Here is a 15,048-nt window from a genome sequence, read left to right as displayed (position 1 = left end):
TCCTCTTTCCATGCCCGTTTTTTGTGGTAATCGTGTAATATTGTTTCAATATTTCATTGACAAAAAAAAGATACACTCCAGGCAATACACATAAACTGTTTCATCCGACTACCGGGCGTACCGTCCGTTTGACTGTGTGACATTTTGTCCAGTACCTTCCCAAGTACCCTCGTAGCCGCATCGCCCGGTGAATTATTATATTTTCCCATTATTTGGACATAATTTAACTCAACACGAAATTTATTGCACTTCAAAATCGAACCACCCATCGGAACATCGAAGCATTGGAGGAATTACGACGGGAATCGTTCCCTCGTCAGCGCGGTCTTTCAAATTCTCCCCGGTAACCGGTTCGGGCCACGGGTCGATATCGGACGAGAATGTCTTGGTAAAAACACCGACCGCCCGTTTTAAAAATGGTAAATATATTTGTTGCCGATCAAGATCAAGATCAAGCCGCGACCACGGAATCTCTTTCAACTGATCTTGTCCACACGCTCCGTCGGCATTTCTGGCTTGCTGGCGCTGTTTCTAGCACTGAGCGAGCTTCGCGGTGTGCATATAATTTTAATATTTATGACTCCTGGCTTACCAAATGGCTGGCAGACGTGCCGAAGGAATCTCAATGGTGCAGTGTGGTGCGTTTTTATCTTATCCGAACGTCCCCTCTCTCTTCTTGGCTGGCTCATCTTGGGGTTTGGTGCATTGATGGTGGGAAAGTCATCGAATCTCAGGCGCACGCTGCAGTTCGATTTTATCGGACCCATAATGAACGAAGTTGATTAGGGGTGGGACTAGAAGACCTGTTGCATCTTCTTCTGCGGAGGTTCACTGTTGTGATTTTTTACTCTAGCGTAGGAAATGGTTATTACGACGAATCAGGGGCTGGTCAATTTAAAGTTCAAATCGATGTTGCAAATGAATTATGATGGAAGTGAAGTCGTGGGCGAATTACTTAACACAAATACAAGTGTAAATCAGTCTTTCCTTGCAATACTGGCAGTATCATAAGTGTATCTTATCTTGATTTGTTCAATTTATTCGATTTGATAGAGGAAACCAATTGAAAAATTATCCAAACTGAAATGATGTACAATAAACAAGTCAAGCAAGCGTCACATGTTAAACTGGTTTGCAATAGCTACACAAAAACGTAAAGGTAAAACCAACAACTTATGAAAAAACGCTTAATTTCTAACTTGAAAAAAGCTTAAAGTCCAATCCAGTCAAATAATATCAAAAATTTGCTATTAACTTTTAGCATATTTCTAAATGTCTATGAAACGTCGAGAAGATCGTAATATGTGAAAAAGTTGTAAAATTGTGAAAAAAAAAATCTAAATAACATTCCAACATGACTATAATGAAAAATATTTTGAAACAAAATATAAAAAAAAATATAAATAAAAAAAATAATTTTGTTTGATGATCAAACTTTAGTTATTAGCATTAATTAAAAAAAGATACTAAAAACACATAAAAAACTTCACAAATTTATTAAATTCATATTTGAAATTAAATGAAATACAAAAATTTAGAATTGTATGGTTAAAATAATGAATTATCTAATTTTGTGTTTTAAAATTACGTTTATATTTGGAAAAACATTTGGAAAAATGGAGCAAGAATGTAAATTCTTAGCTCTCAATAATAAAATTTTCTCAAATAAAAAAGGGCCGTTGGCTGCAAAAGTACAATTTAAAACTTATTTGTTTAAATGTTAACATTCTTATTTATATATAAAAAACATTAATTATTTAGATTGAATGATCTTCCTTCCATACACTTTAATTTTAACGTAATAAACAGCCCAGCTTATCATGCACCGACACACCTTCAATGCATATTTGCAACGATGTCATGCAAAATGAATATCCAATGGAGATTGATTGCTTCTGGGCATTCGCGTCCTTCTGCATTGTTTCGTTTACCTTAATTATTCTGGGTGCGAATCGTAGCCCTAAGCAGGTTGATAAGGCCAGACACTCTGCTTGTAACATTTTTAACAGTTCCAAAATGCAACATAATTGATGATGTTGGCAGCAAGTTAGACACGGTGCCAAAAAGAGAAACAAAACGTATCAAAACGATGTTATGCTTAGATGAGCTGATAGGATCAGAAACTGGAACCATGCTGTACATGTTGCGTTGACAGGGGCGAACTGGTTCGTATTTATTTTATTTCTCGCACTCTCTTTATCAAACCCCTTTCTTTGGCTTTTATTTTTGCAACTGGATGCACTCTCCAGCCGACCCCGGCCTTTTTCGTGTGCACTTTTCGTCAGTCCACGCACGACAAAAGCAAACCAATTCGCGTTATCCGCTGGCTTCCAGCTCACTTCAGCCGAAATGTTCATATGTTTGTTTAGCTGTTCAACGCCCTCGAACGGTTCTCCAGTTGCCCCTGTTATCCTCGGTCGTTTCGTTTTCACTTGTTCGATCACTTCAGCGCTCTGTATTTTGCTTTGCTGCCCTCTGTAAAAAAAAAAACCCTTCCCTCCGTAAAGGTTAATCCCACGAACCGTTTGCTTGCCGCGTTGACCGTATGGCATATTCCTTCTGCTCGTAAAACATAACACGCGCAAACGAAACCAAATGGACGACAGCATAACCTACAGACCTTATTCAAAGAGATGATTTCTTCGGAAACGAGACGCACGCAAGCCGCAAGGATCGGGGTGCTACGTCTTGTATTGTTTAAGTTATTGATTGTTTATAAGCTGGTTTCGGGCGATTCGAGTGTTTGACTTGTTCTGGGTCGTGTTGTTTTTCTTTTCCTCTAACGTGTAAGGTTTTTGAAGCATCTTCTTGAAACGGATACTTGTTGCACGGAACACGCACTTAAAAGTGTATTTCGTAGAATTACAACACATTCTGCTAGACGATATGATATACGATTCGATACACCCTAACAATCACTCCAACATATATTTATGCATTTTAGTATGATGTTATTCTAATATTCTTATAATATGCTCAGGGAGAATGCTTCCGTTCCTTGGTAACTCTTTTCGGGTTTGCTTCTAATTTTAACATTTTCTCAATGAAAACAGTGTCACGTGTCAATCGTGTAAAACAACTAATTAAATGCACCATTTAATAAACAATAAAAACAAACCACCCTTCTCTTTTAAGTCGAAACAAAAAAAAACCTTTTAAAACTGGTCCGCCCAACAGCTAACGCCCCATCGAGACCATCTGTCACCGGCGACTCATGACCGGTGACTGCCGCCGTCGACGGCGTCCGTTGCAGCGTTGTGCAGCGAATGTGCATTTGACAGCAGTGCAGCGTGCATGCAGAAACGCACCATAATGCACATTTCCCTGTTGTTTTCTTTACTCCATCCCTCTCCAGTAAGGAGGGAAACTTCAAGGACTCGGGAAAGTTTGTTTGCGACACACTGCAAAGTGGTGTGAAAACGACCATCGCCAGTCGGAGCGTATGCATTTCACACCTTTTCAATAGCGACGAAGTTGATAAAGCCAGTACAGTCAGGCAGTTCTAGTGATGGTTGTGGTGGTGGTGGTGTTGATGGCGGTAGTGCAGTTGCATCGATGAGTTTTTCCTCCCCTTTTTTTAGTGACGAAAGATTTGGCGTTTGATTTCTTTGAAGTGAACCGGGGGTGGCTTCGAGCTTTCAACAAAGCAGAAAATTTTGTTTCGCTTTCTGTTTCAGGGGGAGGTTTTAGGCATTAATACGTATGAAAAAAAATTGGTTTAGGGAAAAATATAATTAATTTCAGTTATTAAAATGCCTGGACAGACAGGGCGTTACTGAAATTTTAAATTAACTGCGCTATTATAAAAATACTTTTAAACTGTTGCGCTACATCAAAAATACTGAAACTTATTGTTAATTTTATTAAAAGATCAAATCTAATTTAAAGCACAATAATATTTATTACACTTTTCATAAAGTATTTCGAGAGAATACTTGTTCAAATGTATTTATCTTAGTTCTGTTTAACTTCATTAAAGTCATTCATGTTGGTTTGTAGGGACTCATCGTTATTTTTTTGCATTTAACTAGTTAATTTGGCTAGGTTACAGGGTTATGCAACTAATTTTCAAAGATTCACTTAACTGTAAAGAATATGCTGAAAATAATGTTCTCGACACTCAATTCGAATGAGGCACTAATGAAGGGGCCGTCCTTCATAAGTACCTTCACGTATCATGAACTCATATCGGCGCTAGAACCGATCATGATCTCATACCAGTCCTGGAGCCGATTATGATCCCATACCGGTACTGGAAATGAAACTGAACCCATACGGAGCGGATAAAACAGTTCATTATATGATTCGAAACCCTGTAATGAACCCATACCGGTCCAGAAATAGCCTGCGATTCCATTTACTTTCTAGAACAGTACCTACAACTGTTCCGGCTTCGGATTTGGAACGATACTTGAACACTTGGTCCGGGTTTGGAACTGATGCAGCTCCAGTTCCAATCGACAAACCATACCCGGTATTACATGTGCAACGTAGAAATAGTGTAGGAATAAGCGTAGGAAATAGCGTAGTAATTACTAGTTGTGGATCTCAGAATTGATCCTTTTTTTATTCAGTTGCGATGGCTTTGCCGTATTACTTATCATCAGTAATTCTTCGTACTGATACTGGAGCTGATTTTGACCTATTGAAAGTAAAAGTAATAGTAATTCTACACCAGTCCTAGAACTGATCCTGAACCCATACCCATCTTGTAACAGTAAGCCAAATCTATAACGGCTCTGTAACTGCTTCCCATTTTGTCCAGGTTTTGAACGTGTACCTGATGCGATTTACCGACTACGCTAACAGGCTGGTAGTATGGTGCAATGTAGAAATTAAGAGAAAATGTGTTCATTTTGTATCGAAAATGCTTTAGTATGCTCGATAGCCTGCTATAGCTTTGGCTAAACCTTTAAAAGGATAGATCGATGAAAAACTATTCTGATAGATTTTTAATTATTTATCTAAATTTAACTATTATCTTCTGTTTGATTTTCTACTCCATATTTCACTATATAACTGCCCATTATACACAATCCACACCAACTCCAAGCCCTTTTTATCGCATGGCAAAAAAAAACTAAAACACTTGTCAGAAATTTGGCAAGCGGATTAAACACTCCAGCAATCGATAAACTCACCCATATCGGACGTATCCTTCTGTTCGCTTCCCGGCACCTGGTATGCAAACCAAAAACAGCAAAAAACACACTCCAAGAATCACAATACCGTACCACCGTACCAATCGAATCGAACCGAAACCGGAAATAGAAACAATCCGGTCAGGGCGAACCCCTATTTAAGCCACCACCCGCCCAGCCCACGACGTCCAGTTCCAGGCGTGTCCCTGCCACTCGCTCCCTCCGGTGCACGTCTGAACTGGCGCTAGTGGCGAACGGGTGAGAAGTGGATAATGTGTTTAATTGAAAATGAAATAAGGGTAATTTTAATGACATCTGTTTGCGAATTTCCCCGTTGGCGACGAATATGGCGGCCAACGCCGGCAACCGCGTCGAACACTGCGCCCGTGTCCATCGAAATCCGCCAAATTCCCCATCGGATTGTTGCACTTTTGCACCAACACCGCCACACACACACGAAGGGAGTCTCGCGCATCATAATCACCCACTCGAGGGGTGCGTTTTTGTGTTTGTGCGCTGCTTAAAAAGAGAACGAGCGAGAGCGAGATAGGTTAAAAATTTTGCTCTCGTTGCCAGAAAAACTGCCCACAGTGGACAAGGCCGTAAAAGGGGGTGCGCTTGTCGATAGGATCGAGGTGCAAAGGGTCAGAGGTAAAAGCCCCACCCGGGACCGTGACGATGGCTTGCACATGCACCGGTCGAGTACGGTGCTTCCGGTGCAGTGGCGGTTGGTGCGCTTCGGTTCGAAAACTTTTCATTGTTTCCGTCAACTGATTTTTCGCCCGCTGTGTGTGCGTCCTTGCAACCACGTCACCTCGCGTTCCGCCCGACGTTATGTTCTACCTAATGATACGTTTCCGGTGCATGGGAGGGTTGCGGCAACACGAAGTTTGCGTGTGCATGTGTGCACGGTGTTCGCAAGCGTGCGTATGCTTGTTGTTGCATAATTCTATGATTGCACTATTTTCAATTACGAGTTCAACTTGGAAGCTAAGCGTATGAAAAATAACATGTAAAAAGTATTGATTCAAAATTATTGTAGGTTCTTTTAACATTTTGATACGTGCGATACTTCTTTGCTTAATTTAAAGTTTTCTGTGTCCAATTATGTACACCGGCAACATGGGTTTATAACTTATATTTTTAAAATAACTCAAAAATTATTAATAAAACTATGTTATTTAACTTAATTACAGTCAATTATATAGGACGCAAACAATTTCTTTGTAGCTCTAAGATTACGAAACAATAAAACTCTAGACAACTCCGAGTACGTCGGATTCAAACTTGACGACGAATGTTTCATACTTAACGAGATCAGAATAGAGTTGAATGTGTCCAATGGAGGGTTTACGACGCAAAAGTCACACTAGACGAAAATCGGTTACTATTTTACAATATCGAATTGGCTATGAAAACCCAGTATGCAAGCTAACTATTGCCCAACCATTTAGTTTGGAATGTGCTGGCCGTTAATTTCAGACCAGATAGCGGGAGTCTGAGAGCCTTGCTGCGCTTATCGACAGGTGGAGTAAGTGAGGTAGTGTCTTCAGTTTAATTGCTCCGTTTCTTTCCTTCCTATTTGACAATATTGGACACTCTCTTCGGGTTTGACCGTGCAAGTGACAGGACGTGGATTTTAGTGTGTAATGTACCTCCCTACGAAGTGTGTGTTTCACAAGAGTGAGGTGTACTCATAGGTGTGTTTTTGCATGCATTCTTGATCTACCTGCTCATGAAGGCGAGAATATCGATACTATGAACTGATCAATCGATTACTGTTGCCACTTGGAGGTGTTCCGTATGGTTTTGATCCCTATATAGTGTTTCTCTAGCCAGCTTAACACTGTAACAGCTTCATTACGAAACTGTTAAATACCTATTCAACATTGTCAAATGAATGTCGTGATCATTCGAGTTTCCTTTGTTATTATTGAAGTTTATTTTCTTCTTCTTCTTTTGGCTCAACAACCGTTGTCTGTCAAGGCCTGCCTGTAAGGGAAAGCGGGGTGGGGGGGGGGGGGCAAAATGGGCATGTTAAGCAGATTACTGAATATTTCTTTGAATATGCCACAAAACACAATTTTTCTTTCATTATTGTATGCCTCCACCATAGGATATTTTACGAGAAGCTATTTTGACATGCGGAGTAAAATGGGCATAGCCCTGGGGCAAAATGGGCATATGTAAACAAACTGTGAAACGTCAAAACACTGGGGCAAAATGGGCCACAACAACTGCGTTTAGGTAACGGTCTATGCTTTTGCGCACGTTTCGTGAAATGTATTTTTCGTTCTATCTTTTGATTTGCTGGTCAGAAAAGCGCTTAAAATTCTTCCTAAAACATGTTTATTTATTTATTTATTTATTTATTTATTTATTAAGTATCTTGCAAAGATTTGCTGGGACACGTACTTATATAATAAATCCTAAATTCATCTACAAAACTTAACTACAGCGCTATCAATAAGGAAACGAGAGACAATTGGTTTTAAACTGAGCTGTACTAATATTGAAGTCGAAGAATCTTTGGTATTTGTTGAAGCTATGTATCATTTGGTTAATAGGCGCATTGCAGGAATGTGCAGATCTTGAGAACGTAGGTCTTAACAGCTCACGTATCCTGAGAGGTCGTTCAGGAGCATAAAGATTCAACTTTTCAAGCAGGTAGGGAGAGTCTATGTCCCCACTGATTAACTTCGCGACAAAAGTAGCTTGCAATGCCCGACGTCTATGTTCTAAGGTTTGCAGACCAAGAAGCATGCACCGTGACAGGTAATCTAAATGTTGTGATGAAGCCCATTGTAATCGGTGTATTGCTATTCTGGAGAATCTTTTTTGTATGCTTTCTATCCTAGCCGTCCACACGTGACAGTATGGGGAGAAAAGAACTGAATTAGACTCTAGGATGGAACGTACTAATGCGGTATATAATGCTTTCAGACACATTGGATCTTTTATCTCAAGAGTTTGCCTGATTACAAATCCTAACATCCTATTGGCCTTGCTAATAATAGAGTGGTAATGCTCGCGAAAGGATAGTGATGAATCAAGGATCACACCAAGATCCCTAACTGATGACACGCGAGACAAATTGTAATTGTGCAATGAGTAACAAAAGTTTAAAGGGTTTCGTTTCCTGCTGAATGTAATCGCGCTGCATTTATCCACACAGAGGCTTAGTTGGTTTGCCACACACCAATTGCTGAATAGGTTGAGATTGTTCTGGAGCGCGAAACAGTCATCGATTGACCTGATAACTGAAAAAAGTTTAATATCATCAGCATAAAGCAGTACAGAATGTTTTGGGAGAATAAGAGTCACGTCGTTTATGTAGAGTGTAAATAATAGCGGCCCCAAGTTGCTGCCTTGGGGAACTCCCGAAGTATTTGTGAACGGTTGCGAAAAGATGTTATCTATTCTTACAGAATACATTCTGTCCGTCAGATATGATTTTAACCAATCGATGACAAGAGGTGAAATACCAAGCTGTGCGAGTTTTGCTAGAAGGATGTTGTGATTGATGCTATCAAACGCAGCTTGGAAATCAGTGTACACTGTATCCATTTGATATTCCGATTCAAACGATGTATGACATTCCGAAACGAACTGAGCTAAGTTGGTAGTTACGGATCGTTTAGGTACGAAACCATGTTGATTAACAGATATGTAATTGATACATGACATAACTAAGACGTCGTAGATCATTATTTCCAAGATTTTTGCAAACGTGCATAGAGATGTTATACCACGATAGTTTTTTGCATCATTCTTAGGTTCTCTTTTAAGGATAGGTGTCATCCATGAAAATTTCCACGGCTCAGGAAAAATTCCCATTTTAAGCGATGCAGTAAAAACAGTCTCTAGAGGAGCGCGCAAAGCATCAGCGCACTTTTTCGCTACGATGGTCGGTATCCCATCGGGCCCCGGATTATATGAAGTTTTCAGTCGATCGATGGCTTTACAGATGATATCACCGTTAATCTCGAAATCATTTAGCGAAACACAGAAAGCGTCAGAAGGTGTGTATTCCAAAGCAGCCTCAAGCAGCGATGAAGTAGTAGTATCATCAGAATAAACGCTTTTGAATTTTTCAGCGAATAGTTGACATATGTCGTAGCGATTATCTGCATGTTTATCGTTCCAAACAAGATGATTAGGTGCGCCGCTGTCCCTTCGTTTATTGTGCATGAATTGCCAGAATAATGTTGGACAATCGATGAACTGTGATTGTAGATTTTGTATGTAATCATTGTAGAGCAGTTTGTTCACTTGTCTAAAATGGCTGGTAATGGTATTTAGCCAGAGCTTGTCTGATGGCAAACGGGTGCGTTTATATCGGCGCTTGGCTCTATTTTTAGACCGTCTTATATTATTTAATATCCTGTTACTCCATGGAGGTCCACGTTTTCTTGATGCTGTCTTTAAGGGACAACATTCAGCGAATATACTTATTAGTTTATCAGTGAAGGAACGAATAGCGGTATTCAGATCATAGTTGGTGGTGCAGTCGGGATTGCAGAAGGACCAATCTACATCGCGCAGCATAGCATCCATTTTAGCGAAGTCGGCTTTGCGGAAATTAAAGCTCATGAGTGTATTTATCAAAATTAAAACAGTTTTTACACGTTTAAATCTACAAAATCTAATCTTTTAAATCTGTGCCTGTTATCATTATTTATGCGACTAATACAACACTATAGCCTCACCAAGCGCCGTATGTCAAAAGCATCTACCCATTTTGCCCCACGTAAAGCATTTTTATATTTTTTGTGATATATGTAAAAATACGCGATTGAATGCCTTGCTTTCTTTAGACAAATTGTAAAGAAATATCATATATTTTAAAATATATCATGAATAACTTCAACGCATCCCTGCAACACTGGTTTAAGCTTATTTTCGAAGTGGCAAAAATTACATCAATATGGTGCTAAACCTTATTTTGCATTTTTCTTGGTTTTTTGTCATGTAAGGGTTATGAAACTTACATGGTGTTCATAGGACACTCTAATGAATATATTTTGAGCATTGGAAAGTATCTTTGTAGTCAAATAATGCTTAAATAGAGGGTGTCCATTTTGCCCCACATGCCCATTTTGCCTCGCTTTCCCTGCTTGATTACCCCCCCATACCACGAGACCGCCTTAAATATGTTGAAATGTAGTGTAATTTACGGGACTGAATTGTTCGCTTCCGATGTTGAGCTGGCTAGAGAAACCCTGTATACCTGTACTTTTCTTGGCGTGGAACCAATTATTTCACTCTGCATACAAATTGTATGAACAAGAGTCTCCTGCATAACCATTTTTTGCAAAACAAGTGAGTCATTCGAATGGATTAAACTCGTTATGAAGGGTTCCTCTGTAATTAAACATTATAACAACTGACAATCGTTAGCTTAAAAAAAATTGTTTAAAGTGTGAGCGTCAATCATTCGAAGTGTTGGAGAGATCATTTGAGAAGATGCTACAGCTAGTCGCCGTTCTTGAGTTTGCATTCGGGGTGAACGAAAGGATCTATCGAAGAATACAGGAGCAAGTGAGCCATAGGGGCCAAAACCTCTTCAAATTGTGATAACAACCACACTGATTCCGGGAACCAAAAAGTTCTTACGCGACCATCACGATCACGAAGTTTTCGTCGTCTCTACATGGCAAATCGTTTTTAGGTTTTCTCTTATAAATTGTTAATTGGCTGAAAAAGTAGTTTGTTTGTTAATTTTATGTTTAGCTGGCAGAACGTTGTCCCATGTTGCTACAGTTAGTGTATACTGAAGTATAATCTATACCGGTTTACCAACATCACCAACAAACTCATCACGTACTTACATCTAAAAATCAACAGGCAAAACAAAAATGAACCCTAATGCTTCAAAAAAATTAACGAACATCTCTCCGAAAACAAGCTCATAGACAATCATATAAATTAAAGACAAATATTTGTGTCGTTTTCGATTGACACGCATTAGAGGTACCCAGTATTTGAAAATAAAAACAAAATCCGCCTACACATAAACATGGACTAATCCAGTTCGCTTCATCCATTTTTACCTACTAACGGAATTTCCTCCCTCATTTCAAAGCAAGCCTTCGAACAACCACTATAATTCAATATTCCCAAACAATTGACTCGCCCCAAACGAACACCCGCACACAAATCATGCATAATTTATAGCCATCGGTGGTAATTAAATCATAATGGCAAGAAATTAAGCGCTACTGCGAGCGGGAAGATTACCCACAAAACGAGGTCAATAAAAAAGGCCGAGAAAATCAAATCGGAAGCCCCATTTTAACTGTGCTCGAGCCAGCTCTGGGCCGAACTTAAAGCTTTGCACCGTTATGGCAAAGACGAAGCTGCTAGCTTGCCCAGAATCATCGTTTACGACGCACATTAGAAAGTGTCGTATATCATCAGCCGGCCGGTAGCCTGGCCATCGATCAACTCGAAAGCCTCTCCCAAGCCCGATATATATCTTCCGCTTAAGTATTGCACCGCATTAAAGTTGTGCATCGGTTCGTGCTGGAACGGTGGGAGGAATATTCGACTGCAGGGCAAAGAAAGCGAAACATGAATCCGATATGAGGGCTATACACGGCTATAAAAAGCTCCTCGGCCCCGGCTCCTTTCAAATAATGCTTCATCCACTGTCCACTGCTGGGTTACATTTGCATAAGTCGCATTAGAATAGTCGTCCGGCCGCCTTGCATTCTAGGAATCGGGGGGTTTGGGAGAGTGTCATTAGAGACAACCGGGCACGGTGATTGACAGCTGACACCGTTTCCGAATGGCTGGATGGGATGGGCAGGAGGCGTTGTCCAATTAATTCGTCGTTCTCTAATGAGAAATCGATGCTTAGAATGTGTTTCAAATTATCTAATGGTGGTAAGACGATTGCGAGAGAGAAAAAAACCCCGCATTTCCATAATATATTGTACGGAGCCCGGTGGGCAGTAATGGATATTTCATATTTAGCGCTATTGCGCTGATGTCCGCGTTGACAAGTGGCAGCCGCCAGAAGTGTATAATGCAAATTGGCATCATATTGCACACATACACACTTTTTGTTGCACACTCTTCGACTGCAACATTGACGTGTAATGTTGCAGCGGGTGTTATTCTATTTACATCGCAAGCATTCTATTTGTTTTATGTGAAAGTTCCAAAATATTGCAAGAAATAGATAACATTATTTTGACATTAACAAAAGCTCAACAAGTGTGATAACCATTTTGACATTCTTAAACATTGGAAGGCTAAATTGTCTTTTAAAAAATAATAATAAACTAATTTATGGGAAATCCATAACCCATTTTTAATGTTTTATGATTTTCTCCCCGCTTTGGAAAATCAATCTCATTACAAAAGTTGTAAATAACTTCGTAGAAGCCTCATTTCGCTTACCGAAGACGAATACTTCAAGCGCCCGAAAATTACATTAGAATATGTTTAATTATTCGCGAAAGAAAAGCAGGCTTAATTACTTATTAACGAGTTCATTAGGTGGACTAGCAATCGTTCAAGCGCTTCAGCCGCAAGCCAGGGCTGAGCAAAACCGTGGTGCAGAGTGTCTTGAGAATTGCTTCCACCTTTGGCAGTTGCCGGAATGTGCTCGAAGGTGTTAAAGGTGATAAAGGGGTGTACGCTTTGCAGTGCGATTTAGTGGGACAGTTTATCGGAAAATTTGGGTTTGTATAGTTGATTGCTGTCTGCGGATATATGTTTATAAAAGAAAAGTATGAAAAAAAAATGAAATAAAACATATTAAATGCATTACACGCTTAATAACCGAGTTTATGAACAAAAATATTTAAAAGATAACTAATTATTCTATCAGTTGTACTTTTCCATAATCAAACAAATCATTTTAAGGAAATAATCCAATACATTTTCTTTGAATTGAGCTTGTTAGCCGGATTTGCAGTTAAACATTTTCCCAAAAACTCCACCCAGCCGATACAACAGCAGCGACCTCCAGCGAATTAATAAACTCTTTCCTAACAATCTCAAACGAGCCGGCACAATTTCTCACCAATAAAGCGAACCAACAAGAAACAACGGCGCACACCTCTTGCCGTGAACAGTGGAGCCACAAAATAAACCTTACCATCGTGGTTCATCTGTACGAAAATGGCCAACGGATACGCAAAGGAGAAAGTAGCAAGTTGGGCCACAGTGCAACAACCAACCAAATAGAAGACAGAAGCGACGCAACCTCCTCGTCAGGCTCGTGTCAGAAAAGCCAACTAAAATGAAGCAAAAAATCTCCAACGCTTCTCCCAACGGTAGCGAGGACCAAAACTGGACGAAAGGGAACGTTACACACACACAGCTACAACAACAACAAAAAAAACTTTCCCCCACCAGTAGCGCACTTAACTTCTTTCGCAGCAAAATGAGATTAGTCTCGTTTGGGGTTAGTTAAATATTGATAAACTTCGCGATTCGACAGCCAGTTTGACGTAGGCTGCTGCTGCTGCTGCTGCTGCTTCTCCATCATCTCCCTACCATCTACCCGGAAGCGGCTGACCGGTCGGAAGTGAGATTACACGATAAGATTAAGACTTTGGCCGGGGAGAAAGCGCCAGCAACTAACGGCAAAGACTACAGGTGCAGCTGATAGCATTAGGTAAAAACCGTCCCTGCGTCCTATCCCGGTTTCGGGTTGGCAGTTTGCAAAGGGGAGGTGTTGTTGGAAGATTTGCTGCGAAAAGAAATTAGAACAACACACCGACACGGAGCTTGCCTTAACTCTCCATCTCCACCCCGCAATTAACATTGTCCATTGGGTGATGCGAGTGTGAGGATCGTCCTGCTGCTGCAACGGTGGTCCATTTTGTTGATGAAAAATCGCAGCTTTTGCTAGCCGCTGCTGCCGCTGCTGCTGCTATTTGGAAGAATGGGCATGCTTAATCAAAAAGCATTATAGGAGGCCCCCTTGTTTTCGCGGGTTCTGATGCACGTTGGTTAGCAAGTGGACACGGGGCCTTCAGGCTTGTAAAGTTTGTTGAGGCTGTGTTGGAAGCAAACAAAAAAATGACCCACTGCTCGTTACGAGATTACCAGCATTGGTTGTAGACTACATCTTGCATCATTAAAATGTGAATCACGGGAGATTTCTGCTGGGAGTTGAGGCGTGTTTAGAGCTATGATGAGTATCAAGTACACATCTTTTTGTATGGTTATTAGGATTGATGAATATGTTATGAGTTCAAGATTGTAGACTCAGTTTTATCACAAAAACTCACGAAAAATGTATCTTTTACATTCTCCATTTCTTCAACATTCAATTATTATAACTCCAGTTTTTATTCAATGATTTTGTGCAATGTTTAAATAGTAGTGTCCAACATTCTGTTAATAATGTAGAATTTTGTAGATTTTCATAATTGTATATGTTGCGTTAAGCACCAGATCAAAACACGATCAAGTTCAGATAAAGGAATCGTACCTATAGTGGTGGTAGTACCTATAGTGGTGGTAGTACCTATAGTGGTGGTATTGCACCAAAATGCGTTCCATACGATAATTTGCAAGTAATTAAGTTATTAGTTTATAATTTAGTTATTTAGTAATTTAGTTATTAAGTTATAAGTTAGTAGTGTGAAATGTCCTCTGGTATTTTACAAAGGGTGTTACGAACCGAGCTTCTCCGGCAGGCCACGCGAAGGTTTGGCCCTCAGCAAGAGTTGCAGGGTTGTAACGGAGGAGAAACAAACAGCAGCAGAGTGGACAGAGTATTTGATACTTCGCCTACTAACCAGTCCTTCCCGCTAGTTGCTTCTGATCCAAGGTTGGGAAGCCTATGCAGACGGAAGGGGGTGTTTGGCTCGGAAATCCAGGGGCTCTGTCCTATTTCGGATATTTAGAATTAAACCTCTTTACTCCAAGAGCTTCTGCGTTT

This window comes from Anopheles arabiensis, chromosome 3, assembly GCF_016920715.1.
Source record: "Anopheles arabiensis isolate DONGOLA chromosome 3, AaraD3, whole genome shotgun sequence".
Classification (NCBI taxonomy): Eukaryota; Metazoa; Arthropoda; class Insecta; order Diptera; family Culicidae; genus Anopheles; species Anopheles arabiensis.
Note: the sequence above shows the minus strand (reverse complement) of the source record.